Raw genomic sequence first — 26,719 nt, forward strand, 5'->3', positions numbered from 1 at the left:
ACTGGAGACTATTCTCAAGAAACCTTTATTTAGTGCTCCAAAACGTCTGCAAAGAATGCTACTACGGCTCCAGTATTATTGCATAACAGTTACTTATGTTCCAGGCAGAGAGATGCTGTTGGCAGACACATTAAGCAGGGCGTACCTACCAGAGGGCACACAAGGAATGTTGGAAAAGGAGGTCGAACATGTGAACATGATCAACTTTGCACCCATGTCAGGGGAGACGATGGAGACAATTAGGCAGGCTAAAAAAGGAGATGGTTGTCTACAGACGCTAATAGGAACTATGCAAACAGGCTGGCCACAGACAAAGAAAGACACACCAAACAAAATCAGGCAGTACTACTCACTGCAAGATGAGCTCAGTGAACAAGATGGAATAGTATTCCGGGGAGAATGAGTGGTAGTTCCACGTGACATCAGAGGCGAGATTATTTGCAGAATTCACTCATCTCATCTTGGCACGGATGGATGCCTCAGACGGGCAACGGAATGTGTTTATTGGCCAGATATGACCGAACAGATAAAAAACTATATTGGAAAATGTGAGACATGCAGGTCGTGAGACACAAGACAACAAAAGAGACACTACACTCACATGAACTACCGGATAGGCCATGTTCGAAAGTTGGGACGGACATATTTACATGCAACAACAAAGAGTATCTGATAACAGTAGACTACTACTCCAACTTCTGGGATATCGACTATTTGCCAGACACCAAATCGGGCACAGTTATCAGGAAGCTGAAGGCACACTTTCCAAGACAAGGCATAACCAACACAGTGATTTCAGATAATGGCCCACAATACTCATCTCAAGAATTCAAAAGATTTAGCCAGTTATGGGAATTTAATCACAAAACCTCTTCCCACAGAGTAACGGCAAGGCAGAGTCAGCAGTCAAAACAGCGAAAAGGCTGATGCAGAAGGCCAAGGCAGCAGGTGAGAATCCTTACTTAGCTGTGTTGGATCACAGAAACACACCAAGACAAGGCCTACCGGCCAGTCCTTCTCAAATACTTCTGAGCAGGAGGACAAGAACACTACTTGCGACAAAACAGTCTTCTACATCCAAGAGTGCCAAAGACAACACAAGGACTTAAAAACAACCAAGAACGACATGCCAGATACTACAACAGAACTGCAAAGGACATGGACAAGCTGAAGCCAGGTGACAGGGTGAGAGTTCAGCCATTCGAACCATACAGGATTTGGAGGCGAGCAAGAGTCATTCAGCCAGTTGATCAGAGATCTTACAAGGTGGAGCTGGATGCAGGAGGTGTTCTGAGGAGAAATAGATGACACCTCAGGAAAGACAAGGACCCGCCACTAGATGTCACTAGAACACACATCATGAAAACACAAATATCACCAGACACAACCTCAAGGACAGCAGGAATCAAACCTGTAACCACTGAGACTGCTCAAGAAGTGCCTCAAGGAAGCACAGGACCAAATGACACTATCTTTACAAGAACAGGCCGGAGAGTGATTAGACCATTTTACTTAAGAGACTATACTCAGTAAACCAGTGAAATTGAGTATATAGTGGTTGAAGGACTGTACAGACGTATATGATGTTCTGGGTTTGTAATATACAGTGCATCCGAAAAGTATTCACAGCGCATCACCTTTTCCACATTTTGTTATGCTACAGCCTTATTCCAAAATGGATTAAATTCATTTTTTCCTCAGAATTCTACACACAACACCCCATAATGACAATGTGAAAAATGTTTACTTGAGGTTTTTGCAAATTTATTAAAAATAAAAAAACTGAGAAATCCCATGTACATAAGTATTCACAGCCTTTGCTCAATACTTTGTCGATGCACCTTTGGCAGCAATTACAGCCTCAAGTCTTTTTGAATATGATGCCACAAGCTTGGCACACCTATCCTTGGCCAGTTTTGCCCATTCCTCTTTGCAGCACCTCTCAAGCTCCATCAGGTTGGATGGGAAGCGTCGGTGGACAGCCATTTTAAGAACTCTCCGGAGATGTTCAATCGGATTCAAGTCTGGGGTCTGGCTGGGCCACTCAAGGACATTCACAGAGTTGTCCTGAAGCCACTCCTTTGATATCTTGGCTGTGTGCTTAGGGTCGTTGTCCTGCTGAAAGATGAACCGTTGCCCCAGTCTGAGGTCAAGAGTGCTCTGGAGCAGGTTTTCATCCAGGATGTCTCTGTACATTGCTGCAGTCATCTTTCCCTTTATCCTGACTAGTCTCCCAGTCCCTGCCGCTGAAAAACATCCCCACAGCATGATGCTGCCACCACCATGCTTCATTGTAGGGATGGTTTGGCCTGGTGATGAGCGGTGCTTGGTTTCCTCCAAATGTGACACCTGACATTCACACCAAAGAGTTCAATCTTTGTCTCATCAGACCAGAGAATTTTCTTTCTCATGCTCTGAGAGTCATTCAGGTGCCATTTGTCAAACTCCAGGTGGGCTGCCATGTGCCTTTTACTAAGGAGTGGCTTCCATCTGGCCACTCTACCATATAGGCCTGATTGGTGGATTGCTGCAGAGATGGTTGTCCTTCTGGAAGGTTCTCCTCTCTCCACAGAGGACCTCTGGAGCTCTGACAGAGTGACCATCGGGATCTTGGTCACCTCCCTGACTAAGGCCCTTCTCCCCCGATAGCTCAGTTTAGATGGCCGGCCAGCTCTAGGAAGAGTCCTGGTGGTTTCGAACTTTCTTCCACTTACGGATGATGGAGGCCACTGTGCTCATTGGGACCTTCAAAGCAGCAGAAATTTTTCTGTAACCTTCTCCAGATTTGTGCCTCGAGACAATCCTGTCTCAGAGGTCTACAGACAACTCCTTTGACTTCATGCTTGGTTTGTGCTCTGACATGAACTGTCAATTGTGGGACCTTATATAGACAGGTGTGTGCCTTTCCAAATCATATCCAATCAACTGAATTTACCACAGGTGGACTCCAATTAAGAAGCAGAAACATCTCAAAGATGATCAGGGGAAACAGGATGCACCTGAGCTCAATTTTGAGCTTCATGGCAAAGGCTGTGAATACTTATGTACATGTGCTTTCTCAATTTTTTTATGTTTAATAAATTTGCAAAAACCTCAAGTAAACTTTTTTCACGTTGTCATTATGTTGTGTTGTGTGTAGAATTCTGAAAAAAATGAATTTAATCCATTTTGGAATAAGGCTGTAACATAACAAAATGTGGAAAAAGTAATGCGCTGTGAATACTTTCCGGATGCACTGTATGTCGTAATGTGTAAATGTTCAACCATATGTTACCCGTGTTATTATAGTCAGAAAAAAAAAAGAGAAGGGAAGTAACAATAGGATTGTTAAGCCGTAAGATAATGTTCCCACATGGAGGGTTTAGGGGAACACACACGGGAAGTAGCATAGAATTGAGACACCCATTTGAATGTTCTGGCTGTAACTACTGTGGAATAAACAGACATAAACTGGAACCGTGAGTCTGTGCCTTTTAATAATCTCTAGAGAGAAACAAGTATCATACCAACTAGTGTGATTGTTAATAAATAATGTCTTCAATAACTAACACCAGGAAAAGTGAAATGTGTGTGACGATGCTGGTCCCCTACAGACTCCCTCTTCCTACATGGGACTCTGCTGAACCAACACTGTCGATAGTTATGACCGATATAAGTTGACAAATGAAGACAATTCACTGATGATGCCAGAGGATGGTGGAAAAAGTGCTCAAGTGCTTTTATTAAAACCCAGTCAAAACAAAAGTAAAACCAACAAAAGTGTCAATTGTGTAGTGTTCAAAAAAAGTACTTATATAAATCCATAAAAAATCAGTAAAAGGTGGGAATAAAAAAAATCAATAAATAAATCCATTAAAAATCCAAGGTTAAAATGCAGTCTAACGCCTCCTGATCTCAGCCCACCTCCTTCTTTCAGTTCTATTCAATAAGGGCGCGCACAAAAAGGCGACCTTCAAAAGGGCGACCTCAATTGGCCGCGGAGGATAAAAGCGCACATAAATAAAAGCGATCTTCAAAAGGACGATCTCAATTGAGCGCCGAATAAATGCGCGCGCAAATAAAGGAGCGCTTCAAAAGGATGACCTTCGGAGCGAATTAAATTAATTGTCCTTGATTATGCTAATAGACTGCATCTCGAATATCTATGTGGCATTGCACATAATGTACAGCTTCAGGTGTAACTTGCTTTCACCTTTTTATACAGTTAGTCATTGCCTTAATCTAATTTTCTGTAATTTTGAAAACAACGAAATATGTTCAGTCATTGCCTTAATCTAATTTCCTGTAATTTTGAAAACAACAAAATATAGAGAGCTTTAGAAATAGTTCGTTAGAAGTAGTTCGTTAGAAGTTCATGCATTAATTAATTGGATGTTTTAATATTCTTGCTTTCACCTTTTTATACGTTCAATCATTGCCTTTATCTAATAAATTTTCTGTAATAATTTTGTTACGTTTGCCTTTATTCGCTGCGCCCAATTGACGTCACCCTTTTGAAGCACTCCTTTATTTATGCACGCAGTTATTCGGTGCTCAATTGAGGTCATCCTTTTGAAGCGCTCCTTTATTTGCGCGCGCATTTATTCGGCGCTCAATTGAGGTCGTCCTTTTGAAGCTCGCCTTTATTTACGCGCGCCTTTATTCGGCGCTCAATTGAGGTCACCCTTTTGAAGATCGCTTTTATTTATGTGCGCTTTTATTCGCCGCGCCCAATTGAGGTCGCCCTTTTGAAGGTCGCCTTTATGTGCGCGCCCTTATTGACGGATACCCCTTCTTTCTCCCCGGCTCACCCATTGCTTGCGTAGCTGGCGGAGACTCAGCAGCCATGAGCTCCTTTTGGCCGACCTCCATCTTGGCTGCCTCCAGGTATCACGGCCAGGCCGTCCGAGGTCGGCTCTCCTCCCTTCTTCCTTCACGCTCACGGAAGCCTAGGAAGGGCACCTGTCTTGCTCACCACACTCCATCCGAATGTTCAGTGGGGCGAACAAGCCCCTAGAGTGCCACAGCTAATGCTCCTTCACAGGGCTCCACCTCGTACTGCTTCCTACTTTCAGGTGGCCAGATCCTCTTGCTAATACTGCCTTTCACGTCTTTTAACCTCTTTCGATCATTTTCTTTGATCATCCATCTTTGATTTCTTTCCCTTTCCTTGTGCCGACTTTTATATACCCACTCATGTCTCTGCGGGCGCAGCACCTTAATCACATGCCGCAGGAAGCCAATGAAACAACTCGACTCACTCCAACTACCTCATTAACTCCCCGCGGTCGTGCAATCGCGCCCATGGAGAGCGACATGGCTCTATGGATTTAAAACTGGCCCTTTTTTTTTTTTTTAAAGCCTCAGACTCGCTATACCACGATGCAAATCATTAATTTCATGATAATAAAAGTCTTGAAATATACAATTAAAAAACACTAAATTATTTTCATAAAAAATACATAACTGCTTGCTACATTCTAGTAAACAGTTTTCTGGGGTCTTCTAGGTCTGAACATGAGAACTACAGTAGTAAACAGCTGAGCCAGACTATAAGGAAAACAACCCTGTGTGTTAGATGAATATATACCACTTTATGTATCCCTTTGGGGAAATTTAGCTTTTACAGATGCTCAAGAAATATAAAAATATTATAAGAACAACAACAACCACCACCACTCCCAAACACTAAAGAATTATAAAAAAGAAGAAAATCATCTGACTTGGTTAGTGATAGTTGGACAGCCACTGTGAGACATTACAAATACGTATTGCTGTAGGTATGAACAGAGCCCCAGTAGCATTTCTTGACGGACTTGTGCTGAATAATTTGTTGGCTGAAAGTGTGTCAGTGAGAGAATGTGCATCATAATGGTCATCAGTTTTGTCATAATTTTCTCCTGCACTACTACTACCTCCAGCAGGTCAAAACTGCATTCCATAACAGAGCCTGCCTTCGTAATTAGCTTATTGATTAAGAGGGCCTCTCTTGAAGTGACATTAACAGCTCAACGTAACCACAGTGTAGAAAATCATGCTGGCCATCACAGAGTTGTAGAGAATGTTAAGGATTTCACTACCAACATTGATAGGATGCCATCTACAAATCTGTTCTGCTCTTTCTTATATAGTTCCTCTATTTTACTAGACTAGTTCTGCCTGTCAGTGTCTTCTGTATCCAGTCCTTGAACAATGATCGGGTGTAGAGGCTATTTGTTGCAGTTATCGACAATAACCAGTTCCCTAGTTTTGCTAATGTTAAGTTGCAGACAGTTCTCTTTGCACCGAGAAACTTTCTCCATGACTTCTGTACTCAGTACACTCCAGTAGTGCAGAATCATCTGAGAATGTCTACATTTGACATGACCTGGCGTTAAATTTACAGTTCAAGTTATACAGGGTGAAGAAAAAAGGTGACAGGTACACCAGTATTGTATGTTTGATATTTTAGCATGCATCAATAAATTTAAGGAAAAACTGAATGCTAAAATAGACAGCATAATGGCTTGGGATAATGGTCTATGTATTTTTACTAAAACATCTGACTAAAGTGCAAATGGATGAAAAATTTGCTCGATTAGAACAGTCAGTAATCGATGGCTTTGTGAAAGCTGTTTGGAAGAGTTTAAGAAGACCATAAAGATGTATTCTCAACATTCACAGCTGTTGCTCTTATACAGCACATATTGTATTTACTCCAGCCTGCCATGCAGATTAGTTGCCTTCACAAACTGTGGGTAATATTCCCTATTTCACTGAACAAAGTAAAACACTTTTGTCAGTTACAACAATGGGAAATGGGAAATTCATTGGTACATGCAGCGAGTCAGTGTCTGGTTTAGAGTCTTTTGATGGCTCATTGGAACAACATTAGTGACTGTCTATCATTTAAAAATTTATAACTGAATATTTTCTCAATATGCATTACCAGAAAGAAATTGGAGAAAGATTAACAAGGATCAGCACAGTCTATACATGATTTTGCATATGAATTAGAGCTGGTTCAGTGACATTAATTAGTTGAATGAGGTAGCCAACATGGATGTTGAATAAACCACAAAAGTAATTAAAACAGAAAGTCAGCCTCTCATTTATTCATACCCGCTCTCTTCAATCAGACATAATGTGGAATGACTATTATACAGTATGTGACTTCATCAAATTATATTGTTAAAATACAATAAAGTTAGTCCTGTGTGCATTAACATTGCAAGCAAAATAAGCATAATACATGTAAAAATGTTTTAATCCATCCTTCCTCTTAAGCCACTTATTAAGAGCAGGGTCACAGGCTAAAAAATATATACATATTAAAATATTACATACATACAGTGCATATTACCAGTAGGTCATATAAAATAGGAAATGCATAATGTTAACACAAAGTTAAGAGAAAAATATTAATGTGACTAAAAAATAGCCAACTTTCAGTGCAAGTACTAACACATTATTTTTCTGTAAATAAAAAGAACTCATACTAGCTGACTGTATATGTATGTGTACTTTTCTACTTTTATTTTTCTATTTTTATTTATTGATCACTCCTACCACTTTATTTTATGTGGATTCCTTCCCTGGACACACTTTCTTTATGTGAATTTCCCATTGGGATTAATAAAGTATCTATCTATCTATCTATCTATCTATCTATCTATCTATCTATCTATCTATCTATCTATCTATCTATCTATCTATCTATCTATCTATCTATCTATCTATCTATCTATCTATGTGGAATGGTATCTTTTTTATAATTATTGCAAAACATACAATACATACAAAATGAACCAGCAAAAACATTTACAGTAATACAGCAATTATGACAATATTATGTTGTTAACAGTATATCATTTTTATATGAATAAAACAACAAAAGCAATTTAAACATTAAGCCAGTCTCTCATCTCTCCACTCCTGCTGCTCTTGCTGAACAACATAAATAGAAAATGGGAAGGATATCAGCCTTCACAATTTAGTTTGGCATTCACATATCAAAACTTCATACTGTATAGAGTTGTTTTTTGTTTGTTTTTTTTTTTTAGTTACAGGCTTTTGTAATAAAAATCATATCTTGTAACCAACTGAGTTGCACTTAAAATAAGTTTTACACATGTCATAATGGATTGCTTAAGTGCTCTCTTCTGAAGATTGAAGACTGTAACACCACTGCTGTCACTTCCGGTGTCCGTCCTGTCGGAAGGACTTAAGATCCGAATATCCGTCTCGTTAAGGCAAATCTGTTCGGAACTCGCATCTGTCTGTTTCTTACAACAATACACAATAATCTGGACTTCATACTTTATTCATACTTGCATTTTACCTGAGAACTTGTCACAGTGCTCCATGCCTGCACTCAGTGAAGAACGCAGTAGAAAAATAAAAAGAACTGAACTGAATCAAATACTTTAAGTACTTCACAAATCAGACACAACATGGAGTGAGGAGAAAAACCAGCAAATCACACAAATTGGTTACAGTTGTAATAACAGGCAAAACTGAACAAAAATCATTTTAAACAATTGCTTTAACTCAGCAAAATTACCAATAAATAGTTTGGGGTATTTTGAGATAAATTACAAAAGCTTCATAAGAATCAATTACGTCTGCATTGGCAGCCAGAAGAAGATTTTGTGCATCATATTTTACAACTGTCATTGTGAGAACAATGGCAGGGCTAGATGAGATTGCCTCCATTGGGCCCTTTAAGCAATACCTACCGTGAGTGAGTGTAAGAGTCTGGTAGTAAAGATGGAGCTCCAGAGTAGTCTGACCCCAGGCTCACAGTGCTGGACATTACTGCCACTCTGCCGGCTTTGCCTGTGATAGTAAGAAACAGGTTGATGTTTTTGGCAAGCATGCTAAATAAAACGATTTTAGTCATATATTTTGAAGAACATAGTTAAAACTAACTACTGTATGTTTTAAGAATCTGTTATTCTAGATATTGTTCATCTATTGAGAAATCTTGTAGTACTGTTTAATTTAGGTTTTTATTCAACTTGTTATTTACTAAGGTATAAAAAAGGAAACAGGAAAAAATACATCCTTCAAAGAAAAGAATGAATAAGTAATAATCACTTTATCGTTGGGGTATTTCTATTTATATTATGTGTAAAATATATGATGGTAATGAACACTGAATATAATTATAACATTTTAGAGTATTTTGCAATATATTATCAAAGCAGATAGTACAAAGTGACCGTATCATTTGTATCTGTCTAGTATTTATTGCATTTATATATATTATATTCAATGAGAAAATATTAAATGAGAGAAAAATTCAACACCTGCCCCAACCCTACTCACGTGGCCACACACACTCTCAAATAATATTGTATGACAAAAATGTTCATGATAAGAAAGAACATCAAAAGCTTTAGAAGGGGCAAAGAAAGAGAGGGTAAAAAGGAAGGAAAATTCAATAGCAATTACCTCCACCTCAATGCATAAATAAATAAAAATCCAGTTAACAGGTTTAAGTGGAGCTGCTGCTTTCAGCCTTAGATCGAGAGCCCTTTATGAAGCCATTATTAATTCTTGCCATAGAGTGCTCCAGGTGTATAAAATTTTAAAAAGATAAAGACGAGTTGTGCAGACAATTTCAGCCAACTTCCATCTGGAGACTAGTAGGATTTTGGCAGTAGTGGAGCATAGCAGAAAAAGCAGATAGGAAAACCATATGAGGGTGAAACGAGATGTAAAGTTTAAGGAAGCAGGACAGGAAATGACAGGCTACAAACCAGAAAATGGAAACATTGAAACAGTCATAAACATGTGCATGAAGGTTCAGAGAACACATAGAGAGTGAAGATAACATAAGGATAAGGAATAAAGCTCATCCTGTGGTGCTGTCAGGAACTGTTGCATTGCCATTAACCATCAATAAAAAGGAAAAAGAAGGAGGATTTTAGCAAGAACATACTGTAAATCCTGGAATTTGAACAAATTAAAAAAGGGTGTCACTTATTTTAAGAATACCTAAGTGGGATATGAAAATATAAGCATTATAGATGTGACCAAGTGAAAAAGAGACATAATAAAAACTGTTGGTCTATTATGTCATTTTACATTTCAGCTAAGTTATATTTCCACAGGGTACACAGTTTGCAGTCAGCCTGGTTTTATTAGCATCACAAACAGAGAAAAATAAGTGGCTTGTAAAAGAGAAGATAATAGTAAGAGACACAATTGTATCTGGAAGAAAATTACAGCTTATATTTCTAAAGGGAAAAATGGGATCTAAAGTGTACTTGCATTAAAAATAAACATAAAGCAGCAGAGTTCGTGCGGCTGCAGGTTTTAGTTAAATTCAACTTCTGTTTTTAATTAGAATTCGTAACATAATTAAGAAAGCTGTTATTGCACAGTTTCTGTGTTTGGGAGTCATGTAGAAATTGCAAAACTAAGTTTGTTAAAATTTAATTAGAACATAGCAAGCATGTATGTATGTTGCATGAGGATAATTTAGTGTGTTTTTTGTTATAACTTGGTTTTTAAGATGTTATTAATCATTATGAGTTTCATTCTGCTTTGAAAGGTGTTCGGTTTTTTTAATCCATTACATTCTAATGAGCACTTTAGTGGTTCTGACACTGAAGTAGATGCAGCTTTTCACCATTCAATGTCATTTACCTGGGTGTCTTCCCTGCTCCGCTCATTGTTAATCATTCTTAGAATGCTATAATGGGAGTAAACTACACAGAAAAAAGCTAATTAGAAAAACAACAATAGAGAGTCTGTGGTGGATTGGCGCCCTGCCCGGGATTGGTTCCTGCCTTTCGCCCTGTGTTGGCTGGGATTGGCTTCAGCAGACCCCCATGACCCTGTGTTAGGATATAGCAGGTTGGAGAATGACTGACTGACGACTGACTGACAATAGAGAGTTAAACATCTCATGTATTTCTAAATATCTAATAAATATATAATTTATTCTACTTTCCTTTTCTTAGTGTAGAATAACAGAAAAGAAAATAACAGTTAATTAAATGAGATAAATTTAATAATAATCTTCTTGGCTCTTCTTGAGCATGGTAATACTCAACCATGGCTGTCCATTTGATTGTCCAGGATTTTAAATCACCTGTAGCTCGCAAACCATTTGACCTATTGACCTGAAATTTGGTACACATATACTACGTAACATCTACTATCCGCTTTCTGGGTGATGATTGACCTCCAAGGTTATTCCTCTTTTTATTTTTATTTTATTTTATTATAGAATCAACTCTCAGCAGCGTCCAGCAGGTCGGCCATACAGTGCATGCGTACGGGCGCTGTTCTCATTCCTTATCACCTTCACCATCACTTCCCCTACCTCTTCATATCTTAAATCATTCTTGAGGCAGATTGAAGACTTAAGTGCCAGCTTAAGTGAAAAATTAAGGAAAACATTCTAAGTGATTGCAACACAAACACTTGCTTAATCAGTTTTAATGTGAAAATATTCCAACGAAAAAAGAGAAGAAGCAGACCGTGGAGTGGAGAAAAGAAGAGCTGCTCAGGAAGCAGCAAGTGCATCAACCTCTGAGCAAACGAACGCTAAATGTACAGAGAAAGAGGATGAAAACTATGAATGCTCAAGTCAAGTGTATTCACTGCACATTATCATTCAGTGCGCCGTTACTGGTAATAATAATAATTCTTTACATTTATGTAGTGCTTTTCTTACCACTCAGAGTACTTTTAGTGAATGTGGAGCCACTTCAACCACCACTAATGTGTAGCATCCACCTGGATGATGTAGCGGCAGCTATTTCTGTGCCAGTACACTCACCACACATTAGCTGTTAGGTGGTGAAACAGTGAGAGAGATAGCCAATTAGAGACAGAGGATGACTAGGGGGCCAGAATGACTAGGCCATGGAGGACACTTTAGCCTGGTCATGAGGATACACCCTGCTCTTTATGATGGATGGCCAGGGATATTTTATGACCACAGAGAGTCAGGACCCCAGTTTTACACCTTATCTGAAGGACGGCACACTTTTTACAGCATAGTGTCCCTGTCACTGCACTGGGGCATTGAGATCCACATTCAAACCAAAGAGTAAGCACCACTTTCTGGACAGATCAGCACCTTTTCCAGCAGCAATGCAAGCTTTTCCAAGATGGTCTCCCACCCAAGTACTGGTTGGGCTCGAACATGCTTAGCTTGAGGTATAATGGCTCACTGATTGTGAAACTGGTTGGAAGAAAAACCTGCAGCCAAACTCTGGTATATTATATCAGTATAGTGATTGAGAGTTAAGGTGGATTATGAAATTAACCAAATTAAAACAAAGAAGCATGCTTGTTTTAATTGCATTTTAACTGTTTGACAGGCAGTGCTACGTTTCTAAGCATTCAGCTCTGACAAAACTGGTTATTCTTCAGTACTCAGTGTTAATTCCCTTTTGGAATTAAGATTATTTGTGAGCGTGAAGGCTTTGAATGTGCTTCAGATGTCGAGAGTGGCTGGGGATGTTATAAAAAATCTGGCAGCTTGAGAATGAGGGTACATAGCCAAAACAGAAAAAAAAGTCAGTGCTTGATCTGTAAAAGTAAACAAACATAAGGAGAAGCAAAGGATGAGGAGATAAGCAAATATAGGCATTAGAGAATAAATCCAAATGAAACAAACATAAGCAACTTGTTAGCTGAAGTACTTTATGTAGCAACTGAAAAAAAACAGAGAGACTCCACTGACTTGAATTTAAGGACTTTGGAGACATAGCAAAGAGTACATTTCAAAAACCTGTTTACATGCACCATCAGATAATGACCCTAATAAAACTATAGGTAGAATAGATTCAGGGTATGTTAGGTGAGGCAGGCTTTATTATCCCAAAGGGAAATATCAGATGATTGCAGTTGCCATAAAGCTGGAAACTAACCTCATCTGAAAATTCCAGTTAAAAGGATAATATAATAAGCCAGTTCCCAAGAACCCAACTTTCATTTCATAAGTAAGGGTCTATTCATATTAGTAAAATTTGATAACCATAATTTATATACATTCTAGTAGACAAATGAAACATAGAAATTGCTTTGAATGTATGCTAATTACTATGGCTGTGCGCATACTTGGTTCGTACAACGCAGTAAGTGTGTCTTAAAAAAGTGAAGGGATTTTTTTGCTTAGTGGGATTTGCTGTAAAGAGGTAACATTAATGCCTTTATGTAAAAACGTATGAAATGTAATTAAGGCTTATTGCCATTAATAAAATGTAGAGACCATGTTTTTAGTGTTCACAGTGAAAAGCTGTGTCCAAAAGGGATAAAGGATCATGTTAAGATTCAAGCAGAACACAAAAAATATTATAAAATCAAATCAATTAAGAGAGGAAAACTAATGTAACCTTTTTAAAAATAAAGTATGCTGTCTGGGTATTTTTACGTATATTTGCTTGTTTTTAATGTGATTAGTGTGTCATTATTCCAGGGCTTCAAGATGGCTACAGTAAATTATGATGATATCACATTGGAAGTGTAGTCCTTTGCATTATCATGTACAGCAACCTTCTTCTTCTTTCTCTTCATCTTTTCCCACTTCCATGTGGGTTGATGAGCTTTGCCAAAATAATAAAGTAAATAGAGGAACCACTAACGTCTTTCAAAATTCAAAGTTAAAAAAAATACCAAGAGAAACAGAATATAAAGCTAATGTCATATTAGGCAACTTCTAGTAGTGGGGTATGTAAAATTTGACAACTGCAGCTGCTTATCTTATCACCTGACCATGAACTTAAATACTGAAAATTGCTGGGCATGTCACATTTACTGACAAAGTGCCACCCTTTCAGCACAGTTGTGTTCACCCCATTTTGTGACAGCCAATAACGTGTTGCCTCAGGGTGCCAGTGCTGTGTGAAGGGTTAACAGGTATTTAAAGTTTAGCTATAATCTCTGCCCCTTTGTTTCTTTTTCCATTCTGTCTGGTACATAAACATGAGACATCAGACAGATGAGCTTCTCTGCTGTGTACGAGGCCTAAAATACCTGCGGCCTTTATTCCTTGCAGCTGCATCATGTAATTGTTGTTTTATCTCTGTTTTTATCTTGCTTTGCCTTTGTTTAAACTTTTTATGTAGCACTTTGAGATTTATTGCTAATGTAAAGTGCCCTATAAATAAAATGCATTATTATTATTATACTTTGAACTTCTGGACGAACATGTATTGGTTGACATGCATACAGAGCACATCCCTTTTGACAAAAGACAAAATCATTTTATTGGAGCAAGTCATGAATTGGTTAGATTCTCACTACACATGTCACATTACGCAACCAGCTTAACTAAGAGTATGTAAATGAGGGCTATGATTAAAAATAGCTGGAAAAAATTGCATAATGTGCCATAGCCTTAAGCCTTTCCTAAAACTGCAAACCAAAATAAAGTTTAATTAAGTGTTTCTATCCATGAACCTAAACAGGGAAAATACAATGCTGCCACTGGTAGTCCAGCGACTTAACAGGCAGTGACACCGCAATCTTGTGACCAGCTACGGGTGTGGCAACAATAAACAATATGGTCTCAAAATGGCAGCGAAGAACACAAAAACAAGCAAAATGGCGTAATGGTGACATCAGAAATTTTCATAATTTTCAAGAAAAATGATTCACAATCCATAACTTAGAAAAGTTCTAAAAATGTATTTTTCTTAGCATTGTAACGTTTTAGCTTTTGTAGGCTTGACCTTAAAAAATGAGTATCTTTGAGCAAGAAAGGGACTGAGCATTTAATTTTGTTAAGATTACAGTAAAGTGTGTAGAATATGATGTTTTGACTATTTTTACAAAAATACCACTAAAGCCAATAGGCTGGATAAGCTTCAAAAAACAGGATCAATTAATAAGGTCAAAAACCTCTGCATAAAGAGAAAACAGAAACAGATGAGTTTTGAAATCTGATACTGCATGAATAACAAGGAACAGAAACGGACATGTATGAAACACATCTGGTCAGAATGTATTAATTCATATATTACAGTTTCCAGTCTGTGTATTAAATTAAATTACTAATTTAACTTGACTTGTTTTTAATGTAAATAGGTCTATTCAATGGCCGAATGTTGTATATTCATCATGTGTCAACACAGTGATCATGGCTGCATTGACACTTGGATACAAGTGCATGCTGAAAGTGGATGCTTGAAACGTCTGGAGGAGTATTTCAGAGAAATGCAACCAGCTTCACCAGCTGAAGAAAATTTAATTTGGGTAGAAATTAATTTGTGTCATCAAGAGTTGCAACTCCATCAAATGAGAACAATTTGGAATAAGAAGAAAAGAATTCAGTTTTAATTACCTTATAATCACTTGAAATGCTGCCATCATTCATTTTAATAAAGACATTGTAGCAAGATTAATTCCTGCATAAGCATCAGGCCAGAAGACAGCTGGGCTTTACTCCTTCAGAGAAATATTTATTGTGGACCTTGCACAACTTTAAGTCAAGTTACTGTTGCAGTAGTAAATTTTATCCGATTTAAATATGACAAAAAGAGATTCCTAACTCTAGTCATTTACAAAGGCGTGCACTTGGCTTCAAGTGTATCTTTTATAATTTACTGAGTTATTTTGGAAAGGAGCTCATTGCAGTGTAATTCAGTGTCTTTTACTTTTCCTTTGGGTATTTTGTTCCTTGGTGGCACAAATGCATCCAGTGCAGTTTGGATAGGCTCTGTCCCACCCATGACCTTGAATTAGATTAACTAGGTTTACAAATACTATGCTATGGTATGTTTTGTTTGTTTTATAAAAGTCAACGGCTACTCTTTAAGCTGACAGCTTCTTCTTCATCCTCTTCCTGTTCTTTTTCTACTTCTTTATGAAGTCAATGTGCTTGATCCACCTTCTCAAAACAGCACAGTCCTGCACCTCTTTGCCAGTCAAGCCCTTTTCCTTTAAATCTTCTTTTACTTTACTTTTATCCATGCATCTCCCTCACTTTCTCTTCCCCTGTACTTCCATTCCCATCTCTCTTTTGACCACATATTCATTGTATCTCCTCATCACATGTCCAAACCTGGGGTACTCCATGTTCAGTAAATCTCATTGTTTCCTAATGTCAAGGGCAAATGCAAGCCCCTCAGCAGCCCAAAGTGTATCTATGTGAGTCAAAAAGTGGATCTGGAACCCTTTTTTTCACTCTGTACATGATTATTTGTGAGGTACTCCCCCAGTCCTGAAATAAATTCTTTACTTTTTTCTATTCTGTTTCAGTAATCCTTAATGTGAGGTACTATTTAGGACATAAATCATTCTTAACAATACATACACTTTGTAGCGAAATACAGAGTAGTAAAATTTACAGTAGGGAGGCCTATCGTGTGTAGTGCATATTGAAATTATTCCACTGTATAAATAAATGCATACACCATATACTGAGATTATGTTTCATTCAAATTTAAAATGAACCACCCCTTTAAGTAGTTAGTTTCTATTAGATTGACTGTAATAGAGATGTGTTTTACTAAAAATGACACATTTTGACAGGTATTGCCAAAGACGTAAAACCAGAGATGTGTACTATGCTATTAGCTTTTATTATTTTATTAGTTATTAACGTTAAGGTCACTAAGACATCCTGGAATCACAGCAATGGTCTGAAATAAAAACATGTAAATTGCTTAATTTCAATTTTTTACAGGATACACAGAATAAGCATATTTATTAAATGTATTAAATATATATTTAATAAATATAAGCATATTTTTCCATACCATTACCAAACTTAAAATTAATCCAATTTAGAGGTTACAAGGTGAATAAACTTCCCCTTGCAGCACCTGGCATAAGGCAAGTAACAACATAGAAATTCTTCATAACTGCATTTATTTAATTTACTTATATATGTTTTAACATTCAGTGGCTGCATTTAAATGTGCAGTGCATCTATTTCAATATTGCATTGCATTTTAATACGGTGTGTGCATTTCAGCATCTAATGAATATGTTGCATTACCCACTGGTTGCTTTTCAGTAGGCATTGTGTGTTTCCATGTAGTGTATGTTCTTCAGTATCCAGGTAAAGTACTTTATAGTATACAATCTTTGCATTTCAGTAAGTGTTTTATTTTATGGTTTGTGTGTTTAAATATAGAGCTTCTGCCTATTGCTTTTATTGCTGTAAAGAACATTTATGTCTTAAATGGCACCTCACATAGTACAACTAGCTGATCAGAACAAGCAGCTTCCATTATTGTTCTCTAAGCAAAGATTCAGTTCAACATCACAATATTTTCCTAAGAGATGAACAATGAACTGCAGTACATTTGTATCAATGCCCTGTGACGATGCGTGTTCGACTCCATGCTCCCATCTTCTGTCCAGGAGCCCTTGAACCCTACACCGTCGGTAATGTTACCAATGAGCTAGCAGTGAGGCACAATGATGGAGCAAGGGGATGGTGTACAAAAGTGCCAAGTGCTTTTACTTAAAAAACAATCAAAAACAATGTTCAAATAAATAAAGTGAAGTACTTCAAAAGTCATTAAATAAATAATCCAATAAAACAAAAGTGACAAGTGGAGGTTAAAATCAATTAGAAAAAACAATCCTTTAAAAACAAGGTTAAAACAATGCTGGAAGCAGTCCTTTAAAACACAATTCAGAGCCCGGTGTCTTTTACGTGGCATCTCTCCTGCTTGTCCGGTTTGGGCCCCGCAACAGGAGAGTCACCCTCTCAGCAGCTGACCTTTTCTCCGCTCGACTGGTCTGGAGGCCTCCCGATCCCTGGTTTCGGTCGCGCACTCAACCCAGACTGAGACTTGGTTTCCTTGACGACCAGGACGCTCACATCAAGGACTTCACTCACCAAGCCTCCCGACTCCCGCTGTCTTCACGGCCTTACGCAGCCTGTCATCCTTCAAATGGTCACTCCAGCTCCTCGCTCAGCATGAGTGACCGCTTCATTCTGCCCCCACCGAGTGTTGTCCAGACACCTTTCTTGGGGTATACCTTCCAGCTACCTACCTGCAAGAATGCTCTCGATCTCTCTCTATCTCTATCTCACGCTCACACTGGCTTTCTTACCATACTGCTTCCTGCTCTCCAGCAACCTCCGTCTTTCATTCTTTTTCCTTTCTTTTTCCCCCTTAGCCGCCTCGCGCTTCTATTTATTAAGAGGATGTGGCAGTTGTGGCAAATCAGCAGCCCTGAGAACAATCACGGATGCGGACGGTTTCACACCTGTGCACTTAGGTGAGGAACACTCACATCACGAATCATCCCAGGAGCTGCTTCAGCCACACACCACCACGCCCCCTCACTAAGCCGCAAGCGCGGTGATTAATTATTTTAAAATTGGCCTTAGAACGGGAGCTGTGGACCCGCTATACCACATGCCCACAATTATTCTACTTATAGACTTTACTGGTAAAACAAAATGCTGCCATCAATGTCTATCTAGGCAGAATAATTCTGGATAAATATTACTTGTATTATTGACTGATAAATGGATTTACCATGCCGAAAAATTTCCACAGAGGCTGATGAACGTTTTTTTTTTCTCAAAGTCTTTGATTGTAAAATAAAAAATATAAAATACAACTGGAGAGCTGTTGATGGTGTAATATGTCTAGGCAGTAATGTGCAGTAAAACTCAGTACCCATTTGGCTGTTTATTATAACACAATATATACTGAGCCATACAGATGTGTGGCATTAATACTTTCATTCATTTACTTTGGGTATGTTTAGTATATGTTCTCTTCAACACTGAATTCCTGTGGAAGTGGACTGTGTGATGCACTTGTTTGGGAGTGCCTCATAGTGGACCTGTTTCACATTCATGACTTCTGTGATTGCACGGAACATGTCATGTACAAGTTTTCTTGTATAATTTTTAGTTTTAGCCAAACATTAAAAAAATTATCTTGGCCATAATTGATCTCTAATATGGTAATGTGGTAAACAGTTTTAGGCTATTGGTTTTCTCAATTCATATTATATTTTTAATAAGAAGAGGTTAACACACTACAGCTTTTCACAAAATCAGACTAATGTGAATTAAGTCTATTAAAAATGTAGAGCTGTAAGCTACACATGTCAATTAATTAATCAATAAAAAATGCCTGTAGGATGGCATGGTGGTGCAGTAGTACTGCTTTGTAGTAAGGAGGTGGGCTCTGCCCTGAATTAGTGGGTTTGGAAAATAGGTGAATGGAAAAATGATGGCTTTTTGGTAATGTCTGAAAATTCCTCAAGTTTTGTTATTAATGTTAAATATCTTCTGCAACAGGCATAAAATTGTAAGTGCCTGCCTTCACCATTAACTAGCAATAGTAGTTTTATTTGAAATAGCAATTGTGAGTTTTCAGTGTAATTTCATATTAGAATATATCTCATAGGCATTTAAAATGTAGTTGTGATAATGTTTCTTTATTGGTATTTTCAGGAACATCTATGTTCAAAAATACATCAAAATCATGAGTCTTACTGCAAGGGAACTAGCAGTTCTTATCGAATTTAATAATATGTAAAAAGAAAATCATCAGTATCTGACATTTAAAAGTGAATTAAGAAGTTCCTTTCATTACTGTTGTGTGCAGGAATCTCCATGGGCCCATTTCAAAGCTCATTACCCCTTGAATGACTGTATATCACAAAAAAGACAGAAGAATAAAAATGTTTGTATTCCCTTTGCTGTTTTCGTAAAGGGAACCATGTAAATGCATTTATATGGACTTATTTCATCCAAATATTGGGAAAACAGATAGGACATAAAATATTGTTGGATCCTACATTTAGACCAGTTGCAATATAAGTTTGGTTTAATAATAATGACAGATGAGACATTCATTAACTATGTGACCAATAAAAAAATGTCAACTCAATTTAGTTTATTTGCACACTTTTAATGAAATGTTGAGTATACTTTAAAATAATAATAATAATAATAATACACTGCACTGTATGTTCATGCACTACGTACTGCTTACATCTTTTATTTTTCTTTTATATATATTGACAAACATTCTAATGTTTAGTTTTAATTTCCTTTCCTTTTATTATTTTTAGATTTCACTGCTATGGGTTGGGAGCACAACCCTAGGCATCACAATGGATCCATTGGCAACTATACACCCACTCCAAGGTGTGCTAAAAGTATCACAGGGTTTTGATTGGAAAGGAAAATGAGAGAGGGCTGATTTCCAAACAAAACAAAAGTATAGTTATTAAAAATCATACGAAAAAGCTCATAAATCAGCCATAATAAGCACATGCTTTTCTAAGATAATTAGCCCATAGTTCTGATTTAATTGCTGACACCTCACTAATGTTGACAATAGTAGGTGGATATTTCCACAGTCTGACTGCCCTAGAGGCAAAGGGTGCTTACAACTGTAGTATTCCTTATCCTTGAAATTAGAAGCAGCCCTGCATTTTGAGATCACAGTGTACAATGTGTTATATGGGTATTAGTAACTTCGGCAAGGTAGTAGGTGATAGGGCTAAGTGATTTAGGCTTTATTGTATATGCCAAAGAAGAAATTTAAAACTTGCACTACAGTTAACAGAAAGCAAGTGTATTGATTTGGGAACTTGAAATATAATGATATTCTCTTTCTTTTCAGTTGTAGTTATGATTCTTATTCACATGCTTTGAATTTACTAGTAGTAGTAGTAAGTGAACAGTTTGAGCAACCTTACAATAAAGTATTATTTTAGTCAATTCTTTTAAAATAAATACATTTTCTGTTAAGATCCTTCAAATTAAGAAATCACCTTATTTTCCCATTATTTTAAGATATAAAAGTAGACTTTAAAAGGTATAGAAATATATTGTCTGAAGGTTAAACCTCTACCTTTAAATTCTAGTAGGATTCAGCATCTAAAAGAAGTCAAGTTTTTTCTTTAATTTGAATTATTTTTACTGATCATTTGATTTAACTCACTGAAGTAATTAATAAGTGAATAAATGGCATTTACTTTAAATGATAAACATAGCTGAATTTCATTAAGATGTGAATAAGAGTTGATATGATGTTCTTGACTTATATTTTCTGATAGCAACATGAAAAAGCTGGTCTTTGTACTAAACCCTGAGGCACACCATGTCCAACTGCACAACGGAATGAAGGAGTATGCTTGTACCAACCACCCTAAACTCAAGGCAAGATATGCTACCTTGTCAGTTAAATTTTAACTGAAATTCTTTTTGTAACATTGGACATAGGTTATTCTGATGTTCTCCTTCCAAAGTACACAGTCACACAAGACAAAAAAAATTGCATAACAATATCCAAAGGACACACACACACACACACACATATATATATATATATATATATATATATATATATATATATATATATTTGCAGTTGGAGATCCACAAAGGGAGAAAAAACGAATCACATATCATAAAATAGTTTTATTCCTGAGCTTTCAACCCCTATCAGGGGTCTTCATCAGAGGATAATGCTTAGACTTACAAGAATCAAAGGCAATATATAGCAACACATTCAGTATGGGGGGGGGCATTGGGGGTGGGTGGGTGGAGGTGACTAAGTCAGTATAATCAAGGGGGGGGGGGTTGTATAGTTTAATTAATGTGTATATGTCCTTCTTAAGTTGGCATATGCTGGGTTTATGTCCAAGTGTCTGTTGATGGCGTTTTCATCTGATAGCCAAGACTCGGCCAACTCTCTGGTGCTTTTTGTACTGGCCTTAAATTTTACTTTTACGTTGCCCCAGTTGAATGTGTGTCCTGTCGATTTAGTATGTGCATATATCAAAGATAGTGCGTCCTTTCTTCTGACGGCGTTGCGATGTTCCTGTACACGTGTTGAGATTTTTTTTGACGTTTGTCCTATGTATACAGCTGAGCAAGAATTGCATGGAATACTATAAACTGCATTTCGTGTTTCGGCTGTCGATTTCTTGTTTTTAGCATTAAACAGGACCATGCGCAGATTGTTGGTGGGTTTATGTGCTGTTCTGATGCCCCACTTGGTCAGGGTGTGTGCCGTGCCTTCTGACACATTATGGTGGTACGGGAGTGAATGCCAGGTGGGGTGGGGGTTCTGATTTACGTCGATTGTATGCTGATTCCTTTGGCGTCTGCTGTGTAGACTCCGATTAATGAATGATTTTGAGTATCCGTTCGAGGTGAAAAGTTGAAACAGATAGCGTCTCTCATTAATTTTTGTTTCCTTGGTATTACAATGCGTGTGGACTCGTTTAAATAGGGTTTTCACGCAGCTCCGTTTATGAGATACCGGGTGGTTGCTGGCGTAGTGTTGGATCTTGTCTGCGTAGCATTGTTTGCGGTAAACACTTGTGGTCAGGGTGGCGTCACTATTTCTTTTGATGTAAATGTCCAGGAAGTCGATGTGTCGATTGTTTTCTTTTTCCATTGTGAACTGGATTGCAGGGAATATTGTGTTAATATGATTGAAGAACTCATTCAGCTGGTTCTTTCTTAATATGACGAATGTGTCGTCTACATAGCGTATCCAAATTTTGGGTGTAATCTGGGATAAAGCTATGTTTTCAAATCGTTGCATTACCAGTTCAGCTAGAAGTCCAGATAACGGTGATCCCATCGGCATGCCTTCTTTCTGTGTGTAATACTTGCCGTTGAAATGAAAGTGCATTTTTTGGCAAAGTGATATTAGGTGCATTATGTCTTTGATGGACAGTTTGGTTCTTGTCTCTATGGTGGGGTCACTATCCAGTTTCATTAATAATGTTTCTGTGGCCAGTTGGATCGGGATCATGGTGTATAGCGATATAACATCAAACGAGACCATGATCTCGTCCTCGGCGATGGATACATCATTCAAGCGCTGTAATGCCGACTCCGCGCTGTTGACGGAATAATCTGAGTCGTCCGTTAAATGTTTAAGTAGTTGGAAAAGTCTTTTTGACAAGTTGTATGATGGTCCGCCTATTAGGCTAACCACTGGTCTGTATTTCAGTGGTGTTTTGTGTATTTTTGGGAGTCCATAAAATTCCGGGCAGTTAGCATCATTGGATTTCATTTTGTGAAAGTTCTGTACATCCAGGCGGTTACCATTTCGGAGTTTGGTCAGAGTATAGTTTATTTTATTCTGTGTGGTTTTTGTTGGGTCGTTATTTAGCTGTTGATAAGTATTGGTGTCAGAAAGCACTTCTTCCATAGCTGTGGAGTATTGTTCTCTGTCTAGGATAACAGTTGCGCCTCCTTTGTGAGCTGGTGTAATAATAATGCTGTTGTCATTCCGTAAAGATCTTAGAGCTTTCTGTTCACTTGCCAGAATACGTGTGGTTGGTTGTCTTGTGTGTAGCTGGCTGGCGACGTTGCATCTTATTTCTTGTGCCTGTTCTGTTGGTATTTTTTCAGTTGCTAAGATATGTTCTAACGAACCGAGGAAGTTCATGTTAGACGTAAATCAGAACCCCCACCCCACCTGGCATTCACTCCCGTACCACCATAATGTGTCAGAAGGCACGGCACGCACCCTGACCAAGTGGGGCATCAGAATAGCACATAAACCCACCAACAATCTGCGCATGGTCCTGTTTAATGCTAAAAACAAGAAATCGACAGCCGAAACACGAAACGCAGTTTATAGTATTCCATGCAATTCTTGCTCAACTGTATACATAGGACAAACGTCAAAAAAAATCTCAACACGTGTACAGGAACATCGCAACGCCGTCAGAAGAAAGGATGCACTATCTTTGATATATGCACATACTAAATCGACAGGACACACATTCAACTGGGACAACGTAAAAGTAAAATTTAAGGCCAGTACAAAAAGCACCAGAGAGTTGGCCGAGTCTTGGCTAACAGATGAAAACGCCATCAACAGACACTTGGACATAAACCCAGCATATGCCAACTTAAGAAGGACATATACACATTAATTAAACTATACAACCCCCCCCCCCTTGATTATACTGACTTAGTCACCTCCACCCACCCACCCCCAATGCCCCCCCCCATACTGAATGTGTTGCTATATATTGCCTTTGATTCTTGTAAGTCTAAGCATTATCCTCTGATGAAGACCCCTGATAGGGGTTGAAAGCTCAGGAATAAAACTATTTTATGATACGTGATCCGTTTTTTCTCCCTTTGTGGATCTCCAACTGCAAATATGCAAACCGTATCACAGACCTTCTCTTCCATATATATATATATACTAGCAAAATACCCGCGCTTCGCAGCGGAGAAGTAGTGTGTTAAAGAGGTTATGAAAAAAAAAGGAAACATTTTAAAAATAACGTAACATGATTGTCAATGTAATTGTGTTGTCATTGTTATGAGTGTTGCTGTGTTTTATATATATAAAATACACACACACACATATAAACATATATATACATATACATACACACATATATATACATATCTACATATATATATATATATATATATATATATATACATATACACATCCACATATCAACATATATATATATACACATATATACACACACACACGCTTTATGGGTGATGATTGTTTTACTCTTTTTATCTTTATTTTATTTTATTGTAGAATCAACTCCTATCTGCGCACAGCAGGGCAGCCGTGGGCGGATGCGTATGGTGTATTCACTCCATGTTATCGTGCATTGCGCTGTCAGTGGTATTTTGATAAAAGAATTTGAACAACATATAAGAAGCGTATAAATTATTAAACAGTAAAACATTAACATTTAAGAAGTAAAGTTACATTAAGTACTACTGCAGTGCCTTCGGGTATACCTCATTTTTTGTTTGCCCATTACATGCTTAAATGTATACATTTTTTGGTGCACCTACCCGAGAACACGCGACATATAACCGAGCTTGGGAGAAGCATGGATTTTAAACACGCGTTGAGTTCATCTGCTGGTCTCCCTCGTGGAATAACTGGTAATGTTTGACTAAAATCTACAGCGAGTAAAACGACATTACCTCCTATTTTTTTTTTTACGATCTCTGAGATCTTGCTTTTTTCGGTTCAAGGCTTCATAAGCTCTTTTATGTTGTATGGTGTACTTATCACAAACCATCATCTTTGAATGTTGCAAGACTTTCGCCTTGTATGTAGATCGGGGTAATTACATTCATTGCATTCCTAGTCTGAATCACAATCTGATTGTATGGGTGGTTACCTGGCACTGTAGGGTTGCCACCCGTCCTTTAAAATACGGAATCGTGCCGCGTTTGAGAATGAAATTGCGCGTCCCGTTTTGAATCAATACTGGACGGGATTTATCCCGTATTTTTTTTATCATTTTTTTTTTAAAGCAGCGTCTCATGCAAATCATCCCACACGCATTTTATGAAGATGCCTCCTTTCCTACTTTTGATTGGGTAATACTTGATGTCATCGTTAGTTTGATTGGTGTTTTTAACTGTCCAGTGAGGAGGGCGTGTCTTTTAAGTAGAGTCTGCAAAGTGTTGGCACTGAGATGTGGCGTCAGCGCCATAGTTGAAGCCCCTAACGTTGCGGTCAGCAAGTCGGCTAACATCCGCCATGTGCCGTCTTTCAGTTGCGAGAAGCAGATCATAGAATGGTTGAAACTGTTGCCCCTAACGTTGCGCCACGGCGTGTGGTTCGTTTATACCTCGTGTCTTCTCATTAAACTTTTATCTCGCGAATATGTTATTGCAATCCGCAGCGGGAGCGTTTCTATAAACTTAATTTAAACTTACGTTTTACACCGTGCTTTGTTTCCCTTATGAACATGCTTGTATGCTTAACTCGCTCCGTTCTCAATTGTTTAATTAATTTTTTGCTCTTTGCTGTTTGCGGCTGTTCCTCCATTTCCCCCTACTTCGTTCTTTTATCTGGCGAATATGTTATTGCAATCCTTAACGGGAGCGTTTCAATAAACTGATTGAAAATAGTTTTGCATTTACCTTTTTAGTAAAAGGCGAGCTTTTAAGCCTGAGAAATCACCCCGTAAATGCACACGTTTAATTGGACATGTGTTAATATGTATGGTTACACAGTATTAAAAGACAGTGAACAACGTCAGTTACCTTTCTTCCCGCGTTTGATAAAAGGTGAGCTTTTAAGCCTGAGAAATCACCCCGTAAATGCACATGTTTAATTGCACTTGTGTTAATATGTATGCTTACACAGTATTAAAAGACAGTCAAAAATTAACGTCATTTACCTTCGTTCCCGCGTGTGACTCGTGCTGTAAATGTCTTCCTTGTTTTTAGTTCACGTGATTACGTAGGAGGCGTGATGACGCGATACGTGACTCCGCCTCCTCCATTACAGTGTATGGACAAAAAATATGTTCCAGTTATGACCATTACGCTTTGAATTTCGAAATGAAACCTGCCTAACTTTTGTAAGTAAGCTGTAAGGAATGAGCCTGCCAAATTTCAGCCTTCCACCTACACGGGAAGTTGGAGAATTAGTGATGAGTGGGTCAGTCAGTGAGTGAGTGAGTGAGTGAGTCAGTGAGGGCTTTGCCTTTTATTATTATAGATATGTAAGCTTATAAGTACTGCCTTACTTCTCTTTAAGAAAGGAAGATGTAATGATACTTGATTTAAACGATTCCATGTCTTGGTGGGTTTGCGTAGCTTATTGTCAATATCTTTACACCTGTTTTTAAGACTTATTGACTGAAACGGGCTTTCACGAAAAAAGTTAGGGCTTTGCTACAGGATACACCCTCCACAAGTTAACCAAGTAAAAATAAAAGTGTATATTTCTGTTTTATTTAAACCTTTTAGTTTGTATGCATAGCCCCATTTGGCTGTTTTAGTTTTTTTTTTCTTCTTCAGTAATATTTAATCTCCTTAAAGAAAAAG

Source organism: Erpetoichthys calabaricus, chromosome 7 (assembly GCF_900747795.2).
Source record: "Erpetoichthys calabaricus chromosome 7, fErpCal1.3, whole genome shotgun sequence".
In the NCBI taxonomy this organism is placed as follows: Eukaryota; Metazoa; Chordata; class Cladistia; order Polypteriformes; family Polypteridae; genus Erpetoichthys; species Erpetoichthys calabaricus.